Source organism: Pleurodeles waltl, chromosome 8 (genome assembly GCF_031143425.1).
Source record: "Pleurodeles waltl isolate 20211129_DDA chromosome 8, aPleWal1.hap1.20221129, whole genome shotgun sequence".
NCBI lineage: Eukaryota > Metazoa > Chordata > Amphibia > Caudata > Salamandridae > Pleurodeles > Pleurodeles waltl.
Window position 1 is genome coordinate 614878954 of NC_090447.1, and position 17467 is coordinate 614896420.

The 17467-nt window shown below is 41.1% G+C and overlaps 1 protein-coding gene across 1 annotated transcript in view; it reads left to right on the top strand.

Moving 5' to 3' along the window:
• Nucleotides 1–6600: 6600 nt before the first annotated feature.
• Nucleotides 6601–17467, top strand: part of TLR8 (toll like receptor 8) — an 81859-nt gene continuing 70992 nt past the window's right edge. Inside the window, exon 1 of the mRNA XM_069204708.1 lies at nucleotides 6601–6782. The gene's annotated coding sequence lies outside the window, so the exon portion shown is untranslated. The remainder of the gene's footprint in view (nucleotides 6783–17467) is intronic.

A 17467-nucleotide genomic window follows, 5' to 3' on the forward strand; every position in this document is an offset into this window, starting at 1 on the left:
TGTGTGTGGTGTACTCATTGGCAGATACCAAGGCTGGGGAGGACTCTACAATGAGGACAATACTGTTTAGGGTTTTGCAAGATCTGTAACAAGTATAAGAAGATATGCAATGAAAGATGATTACATGGAGCCTTTCCAAAGAAAAATAAGTGTACAAAGTGACACTCTGTGGTACTTTGTTTGAGGAGTGTGGTAGTAAGCATTGATCACTCACCCACAACAGGCCCTAGGTGGGTCACTGTTTCTATTTGTCTTTCCTGGAAAAATATTGGATCATTTTGTTCCTTGAATTTTTACTATAAACAAAGAACATTAAGATTGATTACCATTCCTACCTGAATTTTTAATCAGGCCATGACACTCTTTTGGTTTCTTCTTCCTGCCTACAGGATGCACATGCTTGAGCATTTTCATCCTTTGCAGGAATCAATGTTCATCAAGGTGAATGGATCTTTAGACTCAGTAAGTGGCATGCTAGAACCGCTAACACAATTTCAAACAAACCAATTTAATTGAAACAACATGACCGATGGGGCCACAGAAGAAAAACTCCACTCAAAAATAAAGTTAAGAGATTTATTACAAACACAAGCTCAAAGTCATGTATACTATTCACAATACCAAATTATAAAGATACATAATCACCAACAAAACTAAACATTTGAGAAGAACAATGCATAATATTAAAAGGTGACATATAGAAATCCAATGTTGCTTAGGGTTAGCAATCATCAGTAAATTCAAGTTAGCAAAGTCATCAATTTAGGCTGGGCAGTGAAAGCCCTACTGCTAACCAAATCAGGGAAATACATGTGTGGAACAAACACATGCAGATAAAAAACAAAAGGCATAAAAGGGCAAAAATGATTTGGAAAAAAATAACCTTGGTCTCTAGGTTACCAACTAAGATAGCCAAAAAGACAGATAAAAAGGGAAAGAGTAAGCATATCAGAAGATTTATCAAGAGTCATCTGAAGACCATTACAAAATACTTCTAATTTTCTCAAAGGGACATCTTAAGGGGCAAAGCAGAGAGCAAGATACCTCTCCAAGGGGCTCAGCATTTAGGAACGCATCATCAGGAAAGCATCTTCAAGCATCTGGAAAATCTGAACACTCACCAAAGTCCAGCTGTGCACTGTCATATCAAAAGACACAATACATTCTGATTTTCCAAAGGCATCAGTCCATTTCAGATTGAAGGGGCATCATCCAATAATAATCGATGACACATACTCTTCCATTTCCAAGCTTTTCATGAGAACATCTTCCATTCGTGTGACTCCACACAAGTTTGAAACATTTGTATACGATGTCATTCCATGTTCCACAATGTTCTTTCTCAAGAGTGATAAGATACATTCTCTCTATGATTAAACAATGGGGTCTATTAACAAACTCTAGGCTTCTGTTGGGGCCATAACTGTTGTGGGCACACTAGCACATCCAAGACCTTGATTACAGTAAGATGCTGTTGCTTTCAACATTCAGACTTAATTGCTCATTTCCTTAACAAGCAACCAACTGCCTTTCCACCTGCTCCAACTGTAACTGGCAAAACAGGTGCTCTACACAATGTGATCGGTACTGAACATGTGCCACAATCAGGGAGACAATTGCTCATATCCTTAACAAGCAATCAAGTGCTAACAGGCACATGTGCACATTTGTTTATTTAAAGATGCTTGTGAGTCTGAGGCCTTGATTGGCTTCCTACCTGTTGCTCTGCTCACCTGTTTCCAATCAAGTCACGTTCCTTGTCCTCTGACCTGCCTACAGTCGAGTTCCTTGTTCTCTAGCCTGCCTCCAGTTGAGTTCCAGTGTTCCTCATTCTCTGACCAGCTCCTAGTTGAGTTTCAGCATTTCTCGCCCTCCGGACAGCCCCCTGTCAAGTTCCCAGCTCTCCTCTTACATCTTCTGACAATGATCCTCTATTTCCTATAAAAGAGGGAAAATAAGAAAGGTGAAAAAACCCGGTTTGGATGTCCTTCTGAAATTTTCAAGCAAGTAACTTCATTTCAAGGTAAAGAAAGATTATTCTCTTAAATGAAACAAAACATAGCTCTGTCTTTTAAATAATTAATGACAATAAGAACTAGCGTATTTTATCGTTTGAGTGGGAATCCAAATTATCACTAAAAAGGAAAGATGTACTTCCTGTAACAAGCACTCCCCTCAGAATTTAGAGATTGGAAATAGAGCAAGTTTCTCAAAACTATTATTGGCAAGAGATTATGCCAGAACACAAAGAAGCCTTTAATCTATTTGGTTGTTTTTAAATGTTGACATTGCTTCAGAGACTCTGAAAATATTGTAAGAAGAGGGAGAGACTTGTTCAGCCTTAGAGAAACTTATGCACAATGTGTCAACAATAACTGACTTAATGCAATGTACAATAGTTTATGCAAGTTCAATGAATTAATGTTTTGCAGCCCAGAATATTACAAATAACCCAGTATTTTGAGAAATCAGAAATCCTGACGCACAACACGGCACTCAGTCCAGGGTCCAGCAATCTGATTCTGCTGTCCACAAAGCAGAAGCTGGTATTTTCTCTTTTCCTCAACCTAAAACCCCCTTGCCCTTGAGGACTTGCGAGAAAGCAATATACTCTTCATCGCAGTCATGTTGGTCCTCACCGTGAATGTGGGATTGTCATCACCCGATCAGAACACCTGGAATTTAGGTGAGTGGGTTGCACAGAACAATAAACTAAGGGAAAATTAATGTTAGGAAATTAATTAGTATTCTAACATGGTCTGAAAATGCAAGCTCTGCAGGCCTCATTGATGCTAAGGCAAAGAAAATGACATTTTGTTCAATTAATATGTTTGAATAAAACACATGTAATATGCAAACCTATGAATTCAACATTAATAACACTTCGTTAACATGGGAAATATATTTCATTTTAAATGAGAAAGCTTTGTTAATGCATTTCATTAAGTATAACAGAGAAATGTATTTCTCTCATTATTGCACTCATTTTAAATTAATTAATCATTATAAATTCAATATTGTTTCAATATGTACTGTTAGTCTAGAGTCTAAATTACATGTTACAGTTTTATTCCTCTAACATGTAATTTAACTCCAATACCACCTAAGTCGAACTCTGAAATTCTATTGAATGCACATTTTAGATTGCTTGTCAGTTGCAGTTTTTACATTTTACTGTTAATACTTTGATAAGCCTAAGGCACAAACTGTCACATTTTGATGGCCTTTGTGACACATGGGGCTCTACTACAACTTAGACTACATCACAAATAATGCAGTATTAGCCGTCACTCTTTCTTCTTTGCAGGCAGAGTGAATTGTGGGTGTCTTAATTTCAAAGAGCACTTTCCATTCCTTTTCCTGAGCTTTTTGTGTATTCAGTAGTGGCACACAGTCTCCTTTTGCCACGGCTCTGATGAAGGATTGAAAGCCAGACATATCCCTGCAAGGACACATGGGCATGTTTGCTTGTCGTTCGGTGGTGGTTACTATGGAAATGGCAACACTCTTCTCATGGTCTTACCCCCTCTGCTGAGCTGGCCTTTGCTAAGATAGTGCCCTGGGTGTTGGCAGAGAGAAATTTGGTGCCCTTGCTGACGGTAGTGAATTAAATGATGCAGCAGGGGGTCCCTTTTGTGTTCTCTGGTCAGTACCTGGATGAGCAGTGAGTGGCCCCTGAACACAAGCATCCCTGGACGTCCCCCAGCTCACTTAAATGACCAATAGCTTAGCTGCCTCATGCAGATGATGGTTTTATTGATATGTGTCAGCAGGGTTGAGAAGATGAAGAGAGGGGGCTAAATGAGTGTTAAAACGTCACCCATGGTATGATAATGAAGCACTAAAACCACTTTAAATTGACAAATCAGAGAGAAACAAACAGGCAGGCAAAGGATCAGGCTGGAGCAAGCTTTTGGCATAACCTTATTGCACACAGCAAGGTGCAGCTCAGTTATTGGCTCTGGGTACTTAGAGTCCTTGGTGAAACTACAAGCCCTATATATTCTCACAACCAGAAGCGTCCAGCGGACATAACAGTAGATTGCTCTTGAAAATCTGCCATAGTTAGAAGAAGTTACAGATGAAAAAGTAACACAAATGGCTGTTTTTTCAACTCAATTTCAATATTTGTTTATTTCAACTGTTACATTCTATAGGAAAACCTTGAAGGATCTACACAAATGACCCCTTGCTGAATTCAGAATTCTGTCTACATTTTTCTGAAATGTATAGCTTTCCAGGATCTACCACTGGTTTCACACCCATTGCTACCACTACCTGGAAGAAAGTTGAAAGCATATAAATTGTAAAAGTGGGCTATGTTCCAGTAAAATGCCAATACTGTGTTGAAAAATTTGGTTTTCTGGTTCGCCTGCCTGTTCTTGAAAGCTGGGGAGATGGAGATTTTAGCATTATAAATCGTTTGTTGATGCCATTTGCAGGGAAAAAACAGATACTTTCTTCTGGAGCACTTTTTCCCCATTTTCCCCCAAAATGTAGCGATATTTTGGCTCATTTCTCTGCCCCCTCAAGGGTAATCCACAAACCCTGAGTGCCTTTAAAGTACACAGGATGTTGGAAAAAAGACACACATTTGATATTGATAGCTTATGTGTACAAAACGTTATGGGGGATCTAAGCACAAACTTCCCTAAATAGCCAAAAAAAGCCTTAGCACAGGTGGGGGAAAGGCTTAGCAGCTAAGGCATTAACCTATGTGCTTCACAATATGTTAGGCCTGCCTATAGCCTTGGTCATTTGCTTGTCACCATAACTAATGTAAACCTACTGGTGAGTGTATGCTTTCGACAAGGCAAGTATCCAGCATCAAGTCATAAAAGTACAAATGTATACAAAAATGCAGTTGACAATGCACAATACTATCTCTCCTAAGACAGCCTAGAAAGGATTATTGTAGTGCATATCCTTGTCCGCACAGGATGTTCGGATAGGTCACCAGCACCAAAACCTGTATCTACTACAGTAATCTATGAAATTCTATGTAACAAAGAACCTGCCTGCGGGCTTCAGCACATTGTAAAACAATCCATTTTTAAAAGCCTATTGGTTTTAACACTTTCTCTTCACAACAAGTAGGTCAGGCCTACCGGCTTTGTCATACATTTTCACAATGAGCAGATCAAACCTATAAAATTTGGCAAAATTTCCCCTATGAACTGATGATGCATTTACTCTTTAACATAGACCTTACTCTTTACCCAACATTTGCCTATTCAAGTGCAATAAACTTAAAACCATCATGCATTCAGTTATAAAATTACAAATATATAGAAAAATACAATTAGCAAACAATATACAACCTCTCTCTTAAAGGTCCTAACAAGAATCCCCTCAGTGAAACCCCCCAGGGTTTGTCAGAGTGGGTAGCCAACATCAATTCCTTTAAATACAACTGTAATTTATGACATCCAATCAAAAATACCAGTCTGCAGGCTTCAATATAAAGTAATAACAATTGACACCTAAATGCCTATCAACTTAAACATATGCCGTTCACAAAAAATAATATCAGGCCTAGTGCCTTCATCAGAATTTTTCCTAACCAAAGCAGGCTTGTAGCCATGATCTCTGGTCGCCTGCATAATCAACTCAGTTCTGTTGCATCAAGTATAAACCTTGCCACAGGTCAAAAAGTGCAACATATGCAGTATTTTTAGTGGAAGCACACGAGATAGGCCCAATCAAATCCTGTACTAAGGAGGATGTGAGTGGAACCTAAAGCCTTTCTCAGTAAGGACTCTGAAAGCGTTTTTATGTTGATCACATTAGGTCATGTTACAGTTACACCATCAAGCCAGACCTAAAAATCCATGTAGGATAATGACTGCCCTTCTCCTATCTGTGCTGCTGTCAGAGAAAAGCACTGAAAATTACCTGGTTATCTAAGACACTTTAATAGCATTATAATATCATGGGTGTGCTCCTGAAAGTTCAAGCTCCGAAGGCTGGCTAAATAAACAAACACAACTTTTGCCTAATCAAAATATGTACTCCTGGCTCTCAACATATAGGCGGAGCCAAAATCAAGTCTACTGGTGATTCTCACATAGATGTGTGGCGACAGCTTCACTGTAAGGCCAGACCATAAATATGACCACCTCAGCATCATGGCGTACAAGTGAACGTTCATGATAATACTTGCACAAGTGTTTGTTATCATGCTAAGTTGGCAATTTGGATTGGACTTGTTTTATTTTTTCGCTGTTGCTTTTTAGCATTGGCAGCAACTTTATTTGCCGATGTTACTGCATTGGCAACCAGCAATGCCAACGCCCAACTGTTGGCAGGCACCTACCCACTTAGAGCAATGCTAACAATCTTACACAAGCCTCTGCAAATAGCTTGTGAAATCTAAAAATAAAACAATTACCACTATAGAGCCCAACAATGCCGACGTTTATTTATAGCCTGTGGTTGTGATTTCCGCCCGTTAATAAAGGGGCTTTCCGCCTTGACCTTTCGGTTCAGTGAATAGAATTCAATAGAATAAAGTTATTCGGGAGGCAGACTTTAAGCAATCACTGGCATTTCTTACTGTGGGGCCTTTCCCTTCCCACTTTCCCACAACGATAACCATACACAGATAAAGAGTTCCACTTCCTTTTTCTGCTTAAGAGGCTTAGGTTGTGAGCAGCGCTCGCTAGAAACAAGTCATTTTCTGGGCCGCCGTGGACTGACACTGCTCGCTTCTCCCCTTTCAAACGAGCGTCTGCTTTAAAGGCAGGATTTTAGGTCATTCAGACTGACTCTACGGCTGGCGGGTAAGTGTCTGTTCGTTCCTTAAGATGTTACAGCCCCATAAAATGATCGAGAAGATTAATTTGCGCAGATGCAGTGGCGTAGCTATAAATGCAGCAGGTGCAGTGGCACTGAGGGCCAGACTAGATGTGACGAATCCATTGCACTAAAATTACTATCTTTTTTAACAGTGTCTTCTACAGTCATGGTGGCCCTTTCACCCTGTTTGCATCAAGTAGCATGGTTCTCTTGCTGCACAGATCCACATTCAAAATAGAATCCCTAGCACTGGAATAGTCTGCTTAATTGCTAAAAGTAAAATCAATAAGTACTAGGGCTCAACTGGTAGAATTGATGCATGTCAAGGCTGCCTAGCTTTGATTACACCTAATGCCTCTTTCTTCCACCACGCTACGCTATATGTCTGTCTATCTCACCTTTTCTGATTTCTTTTCATCTCTGCTTTCTGATGTTGTCAATGTCAATGTTTTCATATCGTTTTGTTTGTCCTTCATTCTCTCTTGTCTGTGTTTCCCTCTCTTCCTTTGAGTCAAAGTCTGATGGGGAAAAATAAGTCCCAGACCCCAAAAATGAATCCCATGCTCAATACCTACAATCGCCTGCACATATTAAGCTCTAAATAAGTGTAGACTTTCATGGAAGCCATGTTCACCAAATTGTTGATGGACCCATACCAGGTCCTATGTGCTTCTTCAAGATGTCTAGCAGCACCTCATGGTGACCCGAATTGCAGGCTGCATTTGCAATTAAAAGGCTGAAAATTGACCACACTCTCCCGTTGACCTACTCTGTGCATAAGTCACTAACATTTATTTTTCGATAGCACCAACCACACAGCTTTGGACTAGCAAGCTGAGCTACCTTGAACCCAGACAGTGGCAAAGAAGCCCTAAAAATAGTTGAGGGACTAAGGACCTGATTTAGAGTTTGGCTGAGGGATACTGTGTAACAAACATGATGTATCCCTGTCCGCTGTATTACTTGTGTATATATGTATTATGGAGTGCGAAGTATCTGTCACGTTTGTAAGTGAGTATTCCATTTGTCAAATTTTAAATTAGGCCTTTAATGCCCTGGACTCTACTGTCTGCCATGCCACTCCACACAGTGCTTCTCTACACCACTCTACCCCACTCCACTACACACAATGCCACTCTAGTGAATGCCACTATACTGTATGCCACTCTACTCCACATCAGTGAACTCTACATCATTCAAGCCACTGTACTTTGCTCTACTGTATGCCAGTCTGCTCCACTCTACGCCACTGTGCAGTACACTGTCACTTCACTTTACCTCACGTCAGTCTATGCCACTCAACTCTGTGTGACTCTACTCTACCCCACTTAGTTCTATCCCACTTCATTCTAAGCCACTGTACACCTCTCTACTGTACACCACTCAACTCAACACCACTGCACTCTACTTCACTTTATCCTCTCCCACTTCACTCTATGCCACTCCTCTCTCTGCCACTCTACTTTACCCCATTTTATTCTATCCCACTCGACTTCAACCCATTTCACTCTGTCATTTTTCTATGTCACTCCATTCGAATGCACTCTACACCACTCTTCTGCATTCCACTCTACTCAATTCTATGCCACTCCGAACCTCTCCAAGCCACTCCACTCTAGTTTGTGCCACTCTACTCTATGTTAGTGCACTCTAGGCTAATCTACTCTACACCACTTTATTGTATGACACTGCACCCTCACCACTCTGCACCACTCTACTTTATGCCACTGCACTCTACGTCAGTGTACTCTACTCTGCATCACTCTATTCTACTGCACTTCACTCAACCCCAGTTCATTCTATGCCATTCTACTCTACCCAACTTCACTTTTCCCACTTGATTCTACCCCACTTCACTCAACGTCTCTCTACTCTACCCCACTCTACTCTGTGCTACTGTACTCCAGTTCACTGTACCCCACTGTACTCTACACCACTGTACTCTACGCCACTCTACTCTACCCCACTCTACTCTACCCCACTCCACTGTACCCCACTTCACTTTATGTCATTCTACTCCCTGCCACTGTATTCTATGTCACTGTACTCTGCCTCACTTCACTCTACCCCACTTCATTCCACGCTCCTTTACGGCACTCTACTCTACCCCACTTCTTTCTATTCCACTTTAATCTACCTCACTTCATTCTACACCACTCTACTCTGTGATACTATACTCTGTGCAAATCTACTGTACCCCACACTAGTCTACCATGCTCTGTGCCTCTCCATACCACTATAAGCAACTGCACTGTACACCACTGCACTGTACACCACTCCTATCTTGTCTGCACCACTCTACTCTACACTACTGCACATCCCTACTCTGCACCAATCTACTCTACACCACTGCACACTATGTCACTGCACTCTATTCTATGCCACTGCACTCTATGCCACTCTACTCTACTTTGTACCAGTCTGCGCTAAGCCACAGCACTCTATGCCCCTGTACTCTACACTTCTGTCTTACACACCGCTGCCTTCTATGCTAATAAACTCTATGGCAGTCTACTCTTTGACACCATGATCTACGGCACTCTCCTGTACTATACTCTGACACTTCACTCAATGGCACTTCACTCAACAACACTCTAGTCAACAAAACTCCACGCTACAATTTGAAGTACATTTTTATTCAAAAATATATTGAAATTAAATGAAAAAAGCAAAGGTTAAAGATTAGTTGTAGTTAGGAAAGCTTGATGTATTATATCTATACAAACAAACTAAAAGTATAAAAACATTGGATATTCTAAAGTTGTAGTTATAACTTAAAGTTATGATTTACTCCCCAGCCAAAGCATGCTATAACTTGCAGACCACCATACACAGTGTTGTGAATTTTCTAGGCAGACTACATTAACTATAATTTGTCTTTCTACTAGGCACAGCTTATATCCCTTCACATTACATCACTTACACCATGTTAAATCATAGCAACACTTATGACATCTGAAATGACATGATTTATGAGAATACAGTGCATGGTACCAGGGCCCAACCTGCAGCAATTGGCTCAAATTAAGAACTGGATTAAGCCCAGATGGGAATGTCTGGGTCGGAACCACTATCTGGTGAGGCAAATGGCTCCAACTCATAGTCACTTCAGGAAAGAATAAATAGGAGGAGTGGAAGGAAGGAAATGAAGGAGATAAAGTTCAAAGGATAAAGAACGAAGAAAGGCAAATGAGAAGAGTGGAAGTAAGGTGAAGTGGGGAAGGAAGGAGAAGAGAGGAAGGAAGGAGAAGATAGACAAAGTTTTGTCCTCTGAAGTCTTCTTCTCCCAGGGTTGTTGCAGGTGCCATTGACTGTGCTTCACACTGTACGGGCCACACAGGGGTAGAGCCTGGTGCAGGTAGGGGTGAGAGAGAGACACACCCACTCTCTGGTGGGCCAAAGCGTGCCACTCTGGGGCTCAATGGAGACATAAAGGGGACAGGGTGATAGGTGCCCTCTGAGTGACTGAACTATAACAGTGGAGGGAACCATTACAGAGCCTTAGGGGCTAGGCTACAGCATCACCCCAAGGCTGAACAGGGAGCACTTGCTGCTGAGGTCGATTAGGGGAGCAGCATCTGTCAAGAGTGAAGTGCTGCCTTCTGTACCGCTCCCCAGCTCCATGTAGAAGTTTTATACATTTTTTTGTTGTTCTTCAGTCCCTGTGCAATTTTGTTGTTTATGTCTGATGTGTTTCATGTTCCCCTACCCTTACTGCTTCACTCCGTATTGGACATATGCCGGAGTGTGTTAGCAGGGCCCTATGATGAAGCATGCCACAAATTGTGGGTGAGGGCTGTTTTTACATATGAGTGTATAACCCTATGGGATTCTCACACTCAGTATTCCTTTTTTCTGTCCTCTAGTGTGGTTTATACAGTTGTAGGGAGGTCGGGCAGAAAAGTTTTTCCTCTCACCCCTTCATAGTGTGTTGTAACACATGAGGCTGACAGACAGCTAAAGCCACCTCTAAGAAAACACTAAAACGTGCAGGCTCTTGCTCTTCAATGAAGGTTTGGATACTAGTGCCTTTTTCTCGTTCATTTTAAAGTAAAGCTGCCCTTCTTTTTTATGCATACCAGTAACTGCTTCTGAAATTCAGGTCCACATTTGACAACATTGTACCAAGCAATGTTATATTAGTGGGTCCCATAATACAAAACAATTTCGTTGCCCGATTTATGAAACCTTCCTCATTTTTCTCCAGTTCTCTATTATATTTCAACTAGTTTGTCTTTCATTCTTGCCTTCTGTAGTGCATGATAAATTGGGGGTAGATTAAGTATTAATGGAGTTGTTCATCTAGTACCTCTTCTTGAAATAAAAGTAGTTGAACTTATTAACACACAGACTGTTATATTAGTCCTGCCTTATCCGCCGTCACACTTCTGACCCTCTAATTACTGGAAAACAGAAACTTTAACTCAACTTTTACAATTTAGAACATGCACCCACTGAATTTAACTTGCTGCACCAGTTGTTAATCAGTGCCATCTTAAGGGTTTTTGGGGCACAAAAGTGTTTTGAGCCACCTATTCAGAACGCTTGGGGTCCCATTATGTGCTATGCAGAATGTGGGTGTGGTAATACCACACTGAATGCACACTGATACTGTGTTGGGCTGTCAGCTCACAAATTGGTGCAGTTATTAATAAATTTCCATTCCTAAAAAGGATCATAAGTCTGATATATCTTTAAATGTAGTTGTTACTCCTGAAGAAGACATGTTTTGTGGATCAGGTCTCATTCCTTGACGAGAGAAAATGTACCTAAAGAAAATATATTAATATATTTCTACCTCATATTTCTCATCATTTCAAGTTAAACCAATGCAATTTAGATTCATGTAAAGTTCAAACAGTATTTGTGCTTGTTCTTCTTGGTTTCTACGAAAAGTTAAAACATCATCACTATAGGTAAGGCAATTCCATAAAGTACAAAAGGTTTTGCAACTTGTCTTCTGATAAATTGCAGTACTGCTGAGGAGAGTGTAATACTAAGGCATTTGTTTCTTAAAAGTCATTGATGAGTAAGGAGTGTAACGGTATAATAAGCCTATCCATCCAGTTCTAGTTGATGATAACCCTTAAGTAATTCTAATTTTCAAACAAATTACTGCTCTATTAAAGGTGGTTATCATGCAATATAGAACTAAGGAGGAACTAAGTGGCTTTCTCTCTCAATAGATACATTAGAACCTTCATGTCCACAGGAATTCAAATTTGGCTGGAATTTTCTTTTGACACAGCAACAACTGGAAACACCCATGGTGTAGGTCCTGTCACTGGCTCAATTTTGTCTAGTTGTAATAAAGATTTCAGTGATTTCTCCAGTTTTTAGTTGTAAACAGGTACTCACCTGTGTCTTTGAACTGTAGGTCTCACAGCCCCATTTATAAGAAGAGTGACTTCTTCGTCTCTTAGTTTACCAGGCCCTTGAAACACATTTGGAAACGTTCCCAATGTTAAAAAAGACTCACACGCTAATCAAAGCCTAAAAGAGTTTATCAACTTATTAACTTAGGAAAAATATAATAATAGCATGTGAAGCATAGGTCCAGCCAGCCAGAATTGCCTTGGATGTGCTCAGGTGGCGCATCCTCAGTGTGGAGAGGCAAAACAGAGGTTAATAGTATTTCATAAAAGGTTCTTTAGTAGAGACCATGTGATAAGGTTAGGCAAAGGGAGCATGCAGGTGTGCATGTGTATGATACTGAGATCATGATAAATAAAGAGGACAACCTTCAGTTTCTTAGCAGAATGTAAACATTTTGGCAGAGCACTTTTAGGTCTCAGGTACCAACATTTGGAAGAGAGGCCCAAAACATCAAAATAACACTTTCTTTAGGCACATGTTTACATCCGCTGACAAACACGAGTGAAGCAAGTTATATGTACACTAATGAAACCATATTAGCTGCAGTTAAATGAAGTCTAGGTTACGAACATGAAATGTCATGAAAATTAATGAGAGAATTTGATCTGTTACTTTGATCAAAATGACAGGGCGCAGGGACATGGTACCTCCTCTCGTAGCACATGCATTTGTTCAGTTGAGGTATTTTCATGTACCAATGTTTACTTGATTTTTCCAAGAATTTCCATTGGATGGCTTGCACCCCATTGAAAAACATTAACATTTGCTAGTGACAATGTATGTTTTGCATTTTACCATTTTCTAAAGACACATAATATTACAAGTGGCACCCCTATCGAGAATGAGTGGAACAATGCATTGCCCAAATTGTAATTCTACTGAGACAGTTTTATATGTATCTTTTTTTCTAAGAGGCTTCTTCCCCATCTGACATATTCTGCATCTTTTTTAGATGTTCATTACATCCTCACAAGAGACAAACCTTTGTGACTCCTTGACCCTGTTCTTCTATTTGCCTAGCATTTCTTGTGTGTTTCCAGTCACTCTTTAGTAAGTTATGAAAATCATAGTTCCTTTTGCTTTCAACTCTGAATTGTATACACTGGCACATTTTTATTTGCACATTGTTGGCAATATTGTGCAGGGCATGTGCCAGCGTGATGACTTACTGGATCAGATCTGTAGCAAAGCTTTGGTCCTTTGATACAACTTGTGTTTTGTCTCCTTTCTTCACTTCATTGCCTGATATTCAGCAAACTTGCCCTAAAGTTCTTACTCGACCAACTTCCATGGCTACTAATGCATGGGCACAGGCCTTAGCTTTCACACATGCCATATTTAAAATTATTGCACAGTCAAATTGTTCCGTAAGTAACTTTGGGAGAAATTCCATGAAGTGGCGTCCTTCAATAATTCTCAGCCTTATTGCTTTCTCATATATTCACAATACGGGACAAAACCGGATGAACGAATTGCAAAATCACCCATTATTTCTTTAGTCCTTGACATGCTGTGTTAAGGTGTACCTCTCAAACTCTGTTACTTACTGGATGGATCAAACCTTTCATCAGACATTTTAAAAGTCCTGTCAAGACTGAATATTTTCTGCTGAAAAAGTCATTTAAAGTTATAATTAAATCATCTCTTAATAACATAATTAACAGTTCTGATGCCTGCTAATGTTATTTGTTTTTTACATGTTGTATTGAGGCTGAGGCCAATTCCCAATCTTGATCCAAGTGTTTACAAATCTGACATATCAAAAGGTGTTGGATGCCAAAAAAATAAAACTATGAATTTTTTCTTTTTTTATCCATGTTTGCATGCATTGCATCTGCTGATGTGGTTGCTGCAGCATCACCTAGAAACATTTTACATGCAATTTTCTTCTTCAATGATATACAATTAAAAAACACTGTTGCTCCGCATGATACTATTTAATCGGATTGTTTATATAAATAATAAAACATGTGTTTTTAAGACTGCATTTTATTGATTCTTTAACGTGTCTACTCTCATTCTGTTCATTTGCACTCTTACACACTTTCTTTTGTTTCTCAATGAGATTTTGCCTCCATAATGCGCTCTTAGCTTATTTTGCTTAAGTCACTTGCTTCACTGTACTTGATGCTTTCTGCTTTCTTTATATCTGCTTCTGTGTCTTTGTTTGCATTAAGCCTTAATTTCGTTTCTCCTTGCAAGCTGCGTTTTTGTTAATTCGTGTGGGACATTGTCAACTCTGCCTAGTGGTGGAGTACAGTTTCCTCTCAGTTCCTTATTCAGCCCTCTCACGCGACAATGTTAACTGCTTTGTTTACTCAAGCAGTGCACAGTCAGCTCTACCTCATCCTGGTTGCACAGACTCCTCTCAGTTTGTTTTTCAACCTTGACACGTGCCAACATCGTTATGAGCTTCACCCCTCAGAATGAGAATAACACAGAGAGACCACAAGGTAACCTCCATTCTGAGCAGTGGCCTAACGAAACTTAAGGGGGGGACCCTGTAAAGTACCTGTAAGGGGGGAATCCACCCTGGATCCAATCAGCGGCATGGCACCCGTTCACCTGGAGCTCGCATTCCCTGTCCGCTCCATGTCAACTCTGCTGAATTGCCTACTGCATCCCTTTATCGAAAATACACTTGTACTTTGAAGAGCAGTCGCTTGAACCCATGGAAACCCTTCCTCTATACGTCACAACTAAAATACTTGACAAATCAGAGCACATAAACCTGCTTCCATACAGATTGTTTTAGATTTAACTGCCCACAAGTGCTTTTATTTTTAAATAAATTTAACATGACATTTGAATTAAACCTCCAAGCTAATTAAACTCAATGGAGAGTACTATTAGTTTGGCAGACATTCTGTAAGTAGGGGCCAGATTTAAAGAAAAGTGATGCAGAGCGGTGCTGCGCCAAAATTGGCAGCGCTGCGTCACTTTAGAAACGCAGGGATGCGTATTTAACGGAATATGGGGCACCCCTGCATTTCCCCCTGCGCTGCCTGCGCCAACGCAGGTATCTCTGTGTTGAGGGGTGTGCTTGTTTATGTGCAGGAAGGTGTCCCTTCTTGCACATAAACAATCACTAATGGCGCTTTGGCACTTCTGCGTGTGCTGCATAGTGCAGCACACACAGAAGTGCCAAAGCGTCATTATCAAATGATTGTTTATGTGCAGGAAGGGACACCTTCCCGCACATAAAAAACGAATTTCTGGCATTTTGCTTTTTCTATGGGTGCAGCAGAATGGAGCACGCATAGATAAAGCAAAAAAAGAGGAGGAATAAAAGTATATATCCTCGTTGCGCCCTTCTAACGCCACCCCTAAGGGTGGCATTAGATTTTGGCGCTGCCTCAGGTTTTCGAAAATTCATAAGTCTGAGGCAGCGTCAAAATGCAATGGGTGTTGCTGTGGCATGCTTACTGTAACACCCATTGCACGCCCCTTCCACGCACAGTGCTGCCTGGGAAGGGGCCATATTTATGCCACCTAGTGAATATGGTGCTGTGCTTAGTGCCACAGGAGCGTCACAAAAAGTGACGCTCCTGTGGTGCTAGGGGGTCTGTAAATACGGCCCCTGATGTCTTGTTATTTAGCACACGTTTCTACACCCAAGACGTAGCAAATTATTTTTCTACTTTTATAATGTTCTATTATTCCTAAATGAGGGCCTTTCAAGGCATTTTTCATGAACACCTAACAAGAGTGCGATTTTATGTTAAAAGTTAATTATTCCACTATTGGCTCTGGTGCATCATCTTAAAAATTAAGTTTGAGATTTGATGCAACGTTGTGTTCAAATTTAAAAAAAAAAAATTGTGCAAATGGTCCAAGAGAACTAATTGGCATGGTTGATATGTGTTCTAATGATAACCCCTGTAGCAAAGGCTTAGAATGACAAAATAGAGACATTGTCTGTTCCCCATAATTTAGACATCACCGTACCCTTATCATGCTTAGACAACTTTACAATGTTATCCTGAAGCTTGCATTTGAAGAGAGACAGTCATGAATGCATAGAATATATACTTGCATATTGCTAGACCTGCCAGCCTTAGGGTGGTCCGCTCTGACTCTTTGCCTGCCTCCCTCCACTTTTTGGGCACTGTTTTTGCTGGTTTTAGGACTCTGCGCACTTGACTACTGCTATCCAGTGCTAAAATGCAAATGCTCTCTCCCTTTAAACATGATGACATTGGATCATACCTGTAGGAAGTTGGCTCTGTATGTACTATTTCAAAGTAAGAAATAGCATGCACAGAGTCCAAGGGTTCCCCTTAGAGGTAAGATAGTGGCAAAAAGAGATAATTCTAATGCTCTATTTTGTGGTAGTGTGATCGAGCAGTAGGCTTATCAGAGGGTAGTGTTAAGCATTTGTTGTACACACACAGGCAATAAATGAGGAACACACACTCAAAAGACAATTCCAGGCCAATAGGTTTTCATATAGAAAAATATATTTTCTTAGTTTATTTTAAGAACCACAGGTTCAAGATTTACAAACAATACTTTAAATGAAAGGTATGTCACTTAGGAACTTTACGAACTTTGAATTAGCAAAATAGCATGTACAGTTTTTACACAAATGGCAATACGCTATTTTAAAACTGGACACTGCAATTTTCAACAGTTCCTGGGGGAGGTAAGTGTTTGTTAGTTTTGCAGGTAAGTAAACCACCTACAGGGTTCAAAGTTGGGTCCAAGTAAGCCCACCGTTGGGGGTTCAGAGCAACCCCAAAGTTACCACACCAGCAGCTCAGGGCCGGTCAGGTGCAGAGGTCAAAGTGGTGCCCAAAACGCATAGGCTTCAATGGAGAAGTGGGTGCCCCGGTTCCAGTCTGCCAGCAGGTAAGTACCCGCGTCTTCGGAGGGCAGACCAGGGGGGTTTTGTAGGGCACCGGGGGGGACACAAGTCAGCACAAAAAGTACACCCTCAGCAGCACGGGGGCGCCCGGGTTGCAGTGTGCAAACATGCGTCGGGTTTGTAATGGAGTTCAATGGGAGACCAAGGGGTCTCTTCAGCGAAGCAGGCAGGCAAGGGGGGGGGGGTGGCTCCTCGGGGAAGCCACCACCTGGGCAAGGGAGAGGGCCACCTGGGGGTCGCTCCTGCACTGGAGGTCGGATCCTTCAGGTCCTGGGGGCTGCGGGTGCAGTGTCTTTACCAGGCGTCGGGTTCTTTGAAGCAGGCAGTCGAGGTCAGGGGGAGCCTCTAGATTCCCTCTGGTGGCGTCGCTGGGGGGGCTCAGGAGGGTCAACTCTGGCTACTCACAGGGTCGCAGTTGCCGGGGAG